Source organism: Pelmatolapia mariae, linkage group LG4 (assembly GCF_036321145.2).
Source record: "Pelmatolapia mariae isolate MD_Pm_ZW linkage group LG4, Pm_UMD_F_2, whole genome shotgun sequence".
NCBI lineage: Eukaryota > Metazoa > Chordata > Actinopteri > Cichliformes > Cichlidae > Pelmatolapia > Pelmatolapia mariae.
In genome coordinates, this window is record NC_086230.1 from 13,350,617 (window position 1) to 13,362,826 (window position 12,210).

The following is a 12,210-nucleotide window of genomic DNA, read 5'->3' on the forward strand; positions in this document are numbered from 1 at the left end:
TGTGAAGTAATTGAATTCTATGGGACTGGCTTTTGTTTGAATTCAGGCTTTAAATGCATCATACATTACTTGGAGCGATCATCTCCATCCTGCTTCACTAGCCGAGAGACAACATGATCACAAAGTCCTTTTTAAAGTTTGCCACTTCCAAACACACATTCCACTCAATAGTCACATCCATCCATCCATTCGCTTCCGCTTATCCTTTTCAGGGTCACAGGGGGTGCTGGAGCCTATCCCAGCTGTCATAGGGCGAGAGGCAGGGTACACCCTGGACAGGTCGCCAGTCTGTCGCAGGGTTAAGACACAGAGACAGACAACCATTCGCACCCACATTCACACCTACGGGCAATTTGGATTAATCAATTAACCTATCCCCACAGGCTGCATGTCTTTGGACGGTGGGAAGAAGCCGGAGTACCCGGAAGGAACCCACGCAAACACAGGGAGAACATGCAAACTCCACACAGAATGTGGTGGAATTGAGCTCAGGACCTTCTTGCTGTGCGGCAACAGTGCTAACCACCGTGCCACCGTGTTGCTCAATAGTCACAGTTTGATCCAATTAGCAAAAGCTTCTATTTCATCATTTAATCGTTTGTTATTATCATTCACTTTTGCTCTCATTTCTCCTGTCTTCCTCCCCTTGCCTGGTTCTGCCAGAGGTTTCTTCCTGTTAAAAGGGAGTTTTTCCTTCCCACTGTCAACAAGTGCTTGCTCATAGAACTCATCTGATTATTGGATTTTTTCTGTTTTCTCTGTACTATTGTAGGGTCTTCATAATATAAAACGCCATGAGGCAAGTGTTTTTGTGATTATTAAAATGATTTCTTTCAGTTCAGTATTGAATTGAACTGAACTGAATTTTGTTTGTGTAACATTACCTGTGGAGCAGATTACATTTACAGTCTTTCAGAAGAGAACTTGAGCAGAATCTGTTAAAGAACAGCATTCCAGTCTTATGTTTCACCATTTAGAGGCCTTATGAAGCCCACACAGTCTGGAAAGTCTCCACAGAGGAGCTTTGGTGGACATGCTCTTAACTAAAACAACACTGTTCTATAAATGTGCAGCGTGCATGTGCTGTACATGCATCAATATTAGTATTTGTTTGTTAGTATTTGTTTCTCGTGTTCTCTCGAGATGATGCACACACACACACACAAAAACAGATAGCAAGCTATTAGACAATTTCATGAGATGCAGCATCCGTCGTGGAAAATGATTTAGGGAAAGTGCGCACACGCAGCCTTTGCTCTGAGTAGCCACAGCGACGGGACTCAGCACAAATCAGTTTCATAAAAAAGGGTCAAAATGGCACCAATTTGGTGTAATATGGTATTTATAGAAACAGGCGAGTCGGTGGATGACAAGATTATGTTTCAGTTCCAATTGGTGCCGTGGAAATCTGACAAACAAAAGAGTGTTGTGTTTTTTTTGTTTTTTTCTTTTCCTTGTCACAACTCTGCAGCAGTACAGGGATATTTTGGGGCGATGAGAATAGCAGTAGAGGATAAAAAAAAATAGAGGAAGTAAAGCAAGGCAGGCAGAAAAAAAGTGGTATAATAAAAGAGGGCGAGAAATACAGAAGGAAAGGGAGAGAGAGAGAGAGAGCACCCCCAGCCAAATCGTATTGGGCAGTTTGTCGTCACACAAAGGCTACCGTTTCTTGGCATCACAACCGTAAATGATGTTTGGCAGGCACATCCATACTACTGGCTAGTGTTCACACATGCACACATACACACACAGCCTGCTATTTCCTCACGAGCATGAGGCACAAAACAGATCCTCCCTGTGCGTGCGCGTATTAATTTCAATTCTTCACTCTTGGTGATCCGTCAATAAGAAAGTGAGGCGCTTTTATAGGTATCATTTCATTTCCTGTTCTACATATTCAATCACAGGACGCTCTCCACGCAGACACTTTGGCAATAAAAAATCTCTCTCGCTAAGCCACGGCCGCAATTCCCTCGTGCTTCACGGTCACAAACCCCACATTTCCGATCGGCACACAACTAGGTTTCACATGCATCAATAATTCAAGCTGCATTATCTTTACGTAACGGTTAATATAATTGCATGTGCCGCTGTGGTCACATTTGTTCTTTCTGCTATCTTCTACGTGGTATAAAAATTAGATTAACATAGTTTACACACTCTATGATTTATTTACAGAGTCACGGTCAGAGTGGTTGATACTGAGGGTGATAAGTGTGATTCTTGCTATGCCACAACCCAGGGCATGGATGTGTGGGTATGTATGCATTACTTTCTGGTTTTTAAAAGAGTGTCCCAAATACTTCATGCTTTTCATTCCATTCCTCACTAGCTCATCTGTGACTTCGTTCATCACCACTTCATACCTTCACTTATCCATCTGTCCTCATGTCATCTTTCATACTGCATCTTTATGCCATCTCGACCATTTGCTACCAAACTGAGCTGACTGTGTGTATTCTCAAAACCATTATTCTCCATTTGTCATTTTTCTTTAGAGCCTGACCCATATATGGGGGGTGGATATATGAGCCGATATTAGCAGTTTGCTGAAATATGGTATCGGCATTTCTAAGGCAAAAATGTTTGAGTTTGTCCACCAGAGGGAACTCTGAGATTCTCTCTTTTGGCGCCATGTTGTTGGAACACCACAACCGCAACAAGCAGACTGAGAAAGAGCATAAACAAACAATCCACGACTCTACTGTCATATTACCTTTTTATGGCCTCACAAATAAATGCACCTAAATGTTAGAGAAATCAGTTTGGGTGTCTCAAGGAAAAAAATATTGTCCCGCGTAGATTTGATTAGCAAATATTGGTGTCAGTATCGGTCTTTTAGCAGTCAGGTTTTGTTTTTCCTTTTCCTTTTTTCTTTCCCAGCACATATTCTTTACTTTCCTCTGTCAAGATCTGAACCTAAACAATTTATTCATGTTTTGGTGCAACATATCTTATAGTCATAGTCGACCCTATGGTACAGTCGCTGGAATAGGCTCCAGCCCCCCAACGACACTGAATTGGATAAGCAGAAGCAAATGGACGGATGCATATTTTACAGTCCAGACTAGCCTTTTTGGGGGTGGGCTTTGCTTATTTCAGCAAGATAATGCAACACCATTTACAATTTTCCAGGTATTGCTCCATAGTGGTTTCACAGTGAAAGTCTGGGTGCTAAGATAGCCTACCCTGCTGGAATCAGACAAAGATGAACTTTCATTTGTTGCAGTATAAGACACTTATAGCACATATTTGCTGTCAAAGCAGCTTTTAATGAGGGGAAAGCTGTTTCTTTGCACCAGAATCTAACCATTTTCTTCTCATTTTAATATTTTGAAATGCTACAGCTTATTTATTGGCTTTTTAACCTCAGTAAATAACATGGTTGCATTTGGATGCCTGATACTGTAACACTCCTTTACACACACCCCCCTTCTCTATTGTTTCTCTTCCTGCCGCCACTCCATACTTGTAACACTGTGCCCAATTACACAAAGAATAATTCAACAATAGCTAAATGCTAAAATAATTCTGCTTTGTTTTCCCTTTCTTTCCCCCTGCACACTTATTCTCCTATTATTTTGCAACTAATTTCATTCATTCCCCAGGTTCTCTATCCCTCTGTCCTTTTCTATTTCAAGAGTTTCATTCTAAAATGAGATTCTTCCATTTGAAAAAAACAGACACCAGGAGAAGGAAACTGTATGAATACCAATGCGCTGCTGAACTTAAAGGTCTACTTTCCTTTGCATACGAACTAAGCATGTGAAGGAAGATTGGATACTATTTTTTCCAAAAATAAGACTGTAGTAAAGCTATTTTTCTTTCACCGGCTAATGGATTTCACCTTCTGTCATCTATCACCTGTATCAAAAAGAAGCCTCTGCTAAACACACAAAGAGTTTTAAATTCTCATGTTTATAAGAACTAATAATTAGCATGAGTGTGTAAGGAGACGAGTCAAAAATGTGCTACCTTAAGAGACCAAGGGCCAACCTTCCAATTTGGAAACCGAAGCCAACAAAGAAATCCCCAAACTGTATTTCCTCTAGTGACCGCTTCAAGTTGGCTCCAGAAGTGAATTGTTCTCCACAGATGCACAGATGTTAAAATGCCAAACTTTATAGCATTAAAAAGGATGTTTACAGCCTGGTACAATTAACCATTTTGGTCCCCACTGTCAGTGTACCAAGGCAATGATGTAGTGGTTAGCACTGCTGCCTTATAGCAAAGTGCTTTGGATTTAAAAATCCAGCCTGGGGCCTTTCTGCACAACAGACTGAATGTACCTTATGATATCTGGGAAAGGCCCCAGCCTCACAACCCTAAATTAGTCATAACAACTCCGGGGGGGGGGTCATTTATTGTTATTATTTGCAGGAGTTAGGGGCACGACCGCTTTGATCAACAGGTGTCTCAACACAGGCACCTGAAGCCTGACTTTGAATAATCAGAGTCACTGAACCTCTCCGCTGTGTCTCTGCTGTTGATTCCCTTTTCAGTGTTTTTCATGGAAATATCTGTGCTACATTAGCATTAGCATTATCTGATAGCTTAGCACCCCACCCTCTTATCTACATATAGTCACTTTGGGCTCCAACAAAACAAGCTGATCCTTTAAACTGCAGAGGCTGAAACTGTCACAGTGGTTATATATAAGGTCTACACTGTTTTTTAAAAATGCTCATTAAAATGCTGCTAAGCCCAGTTCACCAGAACCTGTAGAAGTATAGTGTTTGCAAATTAGCTGACAAGATTTCAGGTTACGCTGCCAAATCAGTTCTCTCTCGATGGAGACTAACAGTTGTATAATATCTTTAATGATTCTGGGGGCTGCTCTAATACCTGCCAAATAACCATAACAATGTAATCAGGGCCAATTTTTGTTTGAGCTGAGGTGCGACAAATTTCTGACAAGCTCGCTGACATAATGCGCCTTTTGTTAGGCACAGTTCCTCAAACTTTGCTACACAATTCCCCATATTCCCCTCACATTCCTCTCCTTTGTCACCTCATTCCTCTGTCCATTTTTTTTCCAGCCATTCTCTCATCCAGTCTCTCTTAGGCCCCAGCCATCTGCTCTGTGTGCCCTGACATGTGCATGAGCGCCCGTGAGAAGCCCAGTGGAAGTAATCGTCTGTTACCACTCAGGCTTCACCGTGTTGTCTGCCCACTGCGCATACCTCTTTAGCTCCCTGCAAACCCACTGAGTGTATGGGCACAAGAGAGGGAGAGAGAGAGAGACAAAGGAAGACGTGAGATTGCTTGTGCTCTCTCTTATAATGGATGTGAACACAATTGTGCGCTCTCTCTGCTTCTTGTTCTCCATCCATGCACCTGATGCCCCAATATACACCTATCCGCCCCCCTGTCCTCCTCGCTATACCGGAATTCACATTATAGTTTGACACCTCACTCATTTACTTTCGGCTCTTTTAGTGCTAATTGCATCAGTCACTTTCTGCTTCCTGCTCTGGAGCCTGTAGTAATCCCATGTTAGAGCAGCGTCTCTCTTTCTCAATTGTAATTTCAACGTGCTGTGATCGGCACGATGGGTAAAACATCTGCAGAAGAACGCTATTTAGATCCATGAGTAGGTTCACGTGTTACTTGATCTTGCCTTGTGGCATCACAAAGAGATCCAGATCTCGTGGTGTTTCTGGTTTCTCCCAATAAGTAAGCAATCTTTTCTCCTAAACCATCCCCGAAGGCCAGAGTCAGAGGTGATTTCAGGTGTTATTCACCCGTGAAAAGCACTGATGAATCCGAAGCACACGGACACTGCTGTGCAGGAGAAATCTGCTCTGTGCTCGACTTTAAAGTTGTCAGAGGGTATCCTCTAACTGAATCACTCTCTTGCTGTCTTCTGCTAATTCTGTCTTCATCTATATGTAAATAAAGGGCCATTAAAAATCAATCACAGCTATCTCCCCGTCTCTCTCCCTCAAACACATGGAGAAGATCTCGCTCTCCCGCTCTTTTATCTTCTCACACTCCCCATTTTCTCTTGACTCCCTTCTCCCCTGTCTCTGCTGTTGCTCCTGTTTGGCATGCAACAATACTTTGAAGCTGTTTGGGCGCACGCATGCAAGCAAACGTTCACGTTTTTCACTCCTGCACGAGAGGGGAAAACCCTTCAACCGTGCACTGTAAGGCCTGACTCTACCTGGATGGAAGTAGTTGGTTTTAATACATTTGATCCTTTTGATGTCATGAAAAAACTGGCTTGCCCTTCCATGGGCAGCAGCCTCTGGATGCAGGGAGAGAGAGAGCGAAAGAGAGAGAGAGCTTTTCCGTGATAGAACTGCGCTTTAACAACGTGACTGAGGGAGCAGGAGGAAGAGAGAGAATGTGTGTGTGCGTTGGGGCTGGGAAGGGGTAGATGTAAATTCATTTGGATCTCCCCGTTTGGTTCAGTGAAGCCAATACAATACAAGTGCGACCCCTACTGGTGAAAGCGAAAGTGGGCCTGAATCCCCCACTCTTGGCTGAGACGCTCCTCACACAGTGAAAGAGCTTTCTTTTCTCTCTTTTTTTAGCTCGTTCTCACTTCGTGTCACAGTTTAAGGGTGGAACAGGCACGACGTGCATCTCCCTTCTTTAAATTACAACTTTAAAAAGAAATTAACTACAGGCCTCCTTGATGTATGATGATTGTTCATCCTGATGCGGGATGAGAGGAGCTGGAAGTTGTGCCAACCATTGGGGTGACTAAAAGAAAAAAACGTGTTGTCCAACCTCTGAATAAAAGAATACTCATCGCTCAATCATCCATCTTTGTTTTTATCGGCTAAAACACGCTCGGTTTCTTGTGTCGGTGGTTATACTTTGAGAAACTGGAGAAGAGGAGTGCACGAGCACCCAAAGATCAGCCGAAGAAGCTGCTTTTTTCTCTTTTTTTCTCATAGCCGAGCTGACAGATTATAGCTCTAGGTGTGCCAATGAATTTAAGTTAAGGGAATAAACTGGTGTGTGTGTTTCTGTGTGTGCTGTACGCGCTGTGAAGCCGCCTGCGCTCCGCTCACTGCGCCAGTGTAAATTAATAGGAAATTATAGCGCTTGACGCGAGAGGCTGGACTGCAGAGTTTGCTTTTTTGTTTGCGTACCGACTCCCTTTAATCGTCTTCACCCACGTTGATCTTGTTTTATTATTATTCTAATTATCATTTAGAGCGCCGTGCCCCTGCGGTGTGGTGCCGCACTTTTTGGATGAGGGACGCTTGTGGGTAAAACAAAAAGGCGCCAGTGGCACTCGCTGATCAAGGGAGATGGGCTGGGTGGGGGTTATGATCATCAAAACCCATATTCGGAGAGCAATAAGAGATACGGCAAAGTACTTACAGCATCTCCCTTCCACAGAGCTCCAAAACAGTGGTGTGAGATGGCATTGCAACAGTCCCCTCTATCCTCCGAGAAACCATGCAGCCACTGATGGTCTCACAAACACTGCACAACAGGAGAGAGAGGGGGGGTGAACAAAAAATCAACGACTCTCTCGCAATGAATTATTCCAGCGTGTCCAACAAAAAAGAAAAGAAAAGAAAAAGAAAGAAAGAAAGAAAGAAAAATAAATGAATGAAATCCCCCGTTTTAGCACTTCACAAGCGCGCCGCTCCGAATAAAAAACATTGTAATCCAATCTTCATTGTGTGTGCGCCTGTGCTGCTGATTCTCCACTGCAATCTCCGCTGGCCCCGCGCATTGTGGGGGGGTTCAACCTGCCTCGGTGCGATTAGAGCTCCCCGTATCCCGTTATTCCTGTCCCGGGAGGAGAGGAGCGCATAGGGGGAAGATGCAAACGCCGGACGCGCACATAGACGCACATGCACATTGACCAGTACAGCAGAGGCTCCGGCAGCCTGCGAGCCGTGCATGGGACCCTCTCCCAACGTTTCTTGTCGTTCACGCGTACGCGCGCGCGAGCATGTGTGTGTGTGAGAGAGAGAGAGAGAGAGAGAGAGAGAGAGAGAGAGAGAGAGCGTGCTGGATGTGCTGGCGTTTAGTCAGCGTGTGTGCCTGCGCGCTTCTGCAGAGGCAGGGGCAGCTGGATAGATGGACGGACTGGCGGTCCGTCGGTCTGTCGCTCTCCCTCTCTCTCCCCTGCTCTCTGCGCTAAAGCTCCATCAGGCAGCGGCTCAGTCCAAAAAAAAAAACCCCACACACAGTTGGGCTATATAACAAATGAGCGAGAGAGCAAATTTTACCCTCCACTCCCGAAACGTTACACCATTTCAATTCTTATTTTTGTCAAGACTAATCTTCTTTTTGACAGCAGCGGCCCCCTCCATTCATTTTTTTCCCCAACACAATCAGTCCTTCCGGAAAACTACAGTACAGCACACCATAGGTCCTACAGTGCAAAAGAAAAATATAATGTTAATATAATGTTATTATTGTACAATAAACTACATGGAGTGGATTTTTCGCTTGGCTTGCTTTTTAGTGCAAACAAAAACAAAAGGCTTGGCCTGAAATCTTCGCTGGTGATCTTTTACTGAACATGAATTATTTTTGCACTAACTAACCTACCCAGGTTTGATGCGTTGGTTCATGTTGATGTTCTCATTGGCTCATTGCTCAGATTAGAGCCCACCTGCTGGTTTCTTGTAGTGCTGTGCCATACTACAAATTTTAGCATCCATCCAATACCAACTAAATAGAGTTCCAGTGTTATAGATACAAATACCAGTATTGATACTTTTAACCTATAAAGGCAACTTATGTAAGGAAGAGCAGTGTGTTATGATTTATGAGCTAAATCATCACCGTTTGAAAATTCTGAACACATTTTAATGACCACTAAATCACTGTGATTTTTAGTTTCCATAATACTTAGTTAATACAATAAAATACACCTTTCAGCTTTTCATATATTTTGAAACTGGGTGTTTTGGAGACATGCAATGTAAATGTGCCTGTCTTTAAAGCACTGTGGGTCAGCTTCTGTTGTTTAAATGCACTATAAATAAATTAATAAATAAAATAAATGTGACAGTCAACACAAAAGGGTTATCCTCTAAGATCTGCATATTGAACTTAGAAACAAGGATAGAAACAAGGTATCGACCCTATCACGCTACTATCGATCCGATACCAATACAAGCATTCGTAGTGATACTATCAATATTTGGACTGATCTGCGTTTAACAAAGTCACTGATGTTGTGTAGTAGCTTAACTTGGACTGTTTCTGACTTTGAAACAAAGGTCACAAACCACAGTCTAGCTGCGTATTGTTGTTGGCCATGTCAGTCCTTTGGTGACCACAGTGTACCTATCTTCTGATAGTTCCTTGCAGCAGAATAAAACACCATGTCACAGAGCTTAAACCTTTTCAAACTGGTTTACAGTCACCAGATTTAAATCCAGTAGAGCACCTTTTTGGATGTGGCGGAACAGAAGATTCTCCCCATGGATGAGCAGCCAACAAATCTGCAGCAACTGTGTGATGCTGTCATGCCAAATATCGACCAAATTCACTGAGAAATGTTTCCAGCACCTTGTTGAATATGTGCCATGAAGAATTAATGCAGTTCTGAAGGCAAAGGGTGGTCCAATGTGGTACTTGCAAGGTGTGCTTAATAAAGTCTTTGAAGAGTGTAGTGAGATTATCAGCACTTAATTATAGCTATAATTATATTACAGCTAGGTTTATAGTACCAGTAAGATACCAATAAATGAAAGCAATTGGGAGTACTTAGGGGCAACAGATAAAAATATGCAGGAACAACCAGTGATGACCACTTATTAAAATATACAAAGTCAATGATATCAGCAACAAACACAAGTCATCGAGCATAATTTGGATTTCCTCAGTCTTTCAAACGGACCTTGTGATTATACTTTTGTAAAAAAAAAAAAAAAAAAAATCTTCTAAGCTCAAAATACTGAAGCAATGATGTATCTCACATTGGTAAAAAAGAGAAGCAAGTGGGAGGCACGCACGCAAAGTCTAAAGCAAACAACTTCACAGTGAGTGGAAAACATGCTCAAAGCTCGGATAAAAACACAGGTTGGTTCGGGATAAAACCCCTGTTGAGCATACATTATTAAAGCAGTTTTTCTTCCCTCCAGTCGTCCCAGAGACTTGGAGAATCAGTGCTAAGGTACATTTAAGCTGTTGGCAGCACGTTATAGTTTTTCCACCCATCTGTACATTCCCTCGCCGCAGGAATAAAAATAACACCAATTTTTGTAGCACAACCTCCTATTTATTATCGACGATACCCCATCTTTGAAGTGTACTATAGTCTATACGCTCGTCTCTGCCTCATCAGATATTCAACTTTATCCTCTTTCAGAATTGATTTGACACATAAATGGAGATCCAATAGCCTACATCTGACAAGTGACCTGTTTGTAATTTACAGTTATTTGCTGAGGGCAATACACAATGTAGACTTTGTCAGTCCAATGGACAGTAGAATATATAAGAACACATGGATAACCATGGGGGTTTGTTTGTTTGTTTTTTATATAACCACACACTGATTTAGTTTGAGGCTTTGTTTTTGTATTTTATAATGACATGACAAAGTCTTGGTTAAAAAGTTTAAAATGTCACCTAGTACTTTTTATTCTGTTTAGTTTAATTCAATTTGAAATTTAATTTACTTTCAATATTTTCTTTTTTTAGCAGAGTAATGGATCTTCAACATTGCATTTCTAAAAAAAAAAAAAAAAACTAGTTATCTTTAGAAAGTAATTATTTCATGAAGGAATTATTTTGACCTAGGTCAATATTATTACCCCCCTGAAAAATTGACCTTTATATTGAGCCATAGCACAAACCACTGCTGTGAAATGATGGGCTTTGCCTTTGTAATGCTCAGTGCTTGTAAAATCAAGTTAAAACTGTGGGTTTTTGTTTCAATTTACACACAGTATAAAAACTTCAGCAAGGGCTTGAGCTGTCACTCGAGAAAGCATCATGCCAAAAACAAAAGAACCAGTTTAGACTTGTTGATGCTCACAGAGCAGTAGATGGATATACAAAGCTATCACAGTGCCGAAAACTAGAGTGAGAAGTATCATCAAGAAATTCAAAGAGAGCCACGTAACACTGAACATGCCTGGCAGAGGTAAGAAGCAAAAAATTTCAAAGACTCTGCAAAGAAAACTATCAAGAGATGTGTCTAAAGACCCAAGAATAACTGCTGAAACATTAATGAATGACTTAGCCAAGTCAGGAATTTTGGTCTTAAAGAAGTCAGTAGAACCATTCACAGGAATGGACTGTAAGGTTGTGGACCAAAAAAAACTCTACTTCTGCAGAAGAGACGCCTTAAAGCCAAACTGAAGTATTCTAAGAACATCCTGGAGAAAGATTATGCATGCTGGAAGCACATGCTTTGGTGAGACGAGACAAAACTAGAACTTTTTGTCCACAGAGATGCTGCTTATGTTTGGAGAAAGACGGGAGAAACGTACAACTCAAAAACACTGTCCCCACAGTGAAACACGGTGGTTGGCATATTATGCTGTGGGGATGCTTCAGTGCATCTGGAACTGGGAATTTCGTCAGGAATCATGATCAACACGATGATGACCCAAAACACACTTCTACCTCCAGAAGCCTAAATGTGAATGTCATTGACTGCCATGATGGAATCCTATTAAAATCTGTGGGGTGAACTGAAGGTCTGTGCCAGACGAGCATCAAATCTGGAGGCGCTTGAGCGATTCATCAAAGAAGGAGCTGGGATCACTCAGGAGACGAGTTTAAGACTTGTTGAAAACTACAACAAATGACTGCAAAAAACATATACAACTGACTATTAGACTAAAATAACAATTTTGACTTTGGTATGTTTTTTTGTTTTTTTGGGGGGGGGGGGGGAGATTATGAAATAATTATGTTCACGTGTGCAAATTAAAATAATGTCATTGTCTAAAATAAAACCAGGATGTTTGGATAAGCTGTGTTTAAAAAAACTGCTGCTTACTCTGGTTAGATCTTCAGAAAAAGAACAGCTTCTATATAAAGTTATAAAATCACAAGTTAGATTTTGATCTACAAATAAAAGAGCAGGAACATTACAAAAACTAGAGTGTGTACAGGCCGTAACAAAAGAAGCCCTGAAAACTCAGTTAAGCCCTTAATATGTGCAACCGGACATGCTGATGTTTTATGCCTTACGTGAAGCTGCTTTACCAGTTTGACTGTGTAACACTCTGCTGCAAGCTGCTCCTGTGCCAGTCAGTAACCATG

At 41.8% G+C, this 12,210-nt stretch overlaps 1 protein-coding gene across 1 annotated transcript in view; it reads right to left on the reverse strand.

Annotated features, from left to right (window-relative positions):
• grin2aa (glutamate receptor, ionotropic, N-methyl D-aspartate 2A, a) overlaps positions 1–8,009 on the reverse strand; it is a 162,935-nt gene extending 154,926 nt beyond the window's left edge. Inside the window, exon 1 of the mRNA XM_063471516.1 lies at positions 7,342–8,009. The gene's annotated coding sequence lies outside the window, so the exon portion shown is untranslated. The remainder of the gene's footprint in view (positions 1–7,341) is intronic.
• Positions 8,010–12,210: the final 4,201 nt, after the last annotated feature.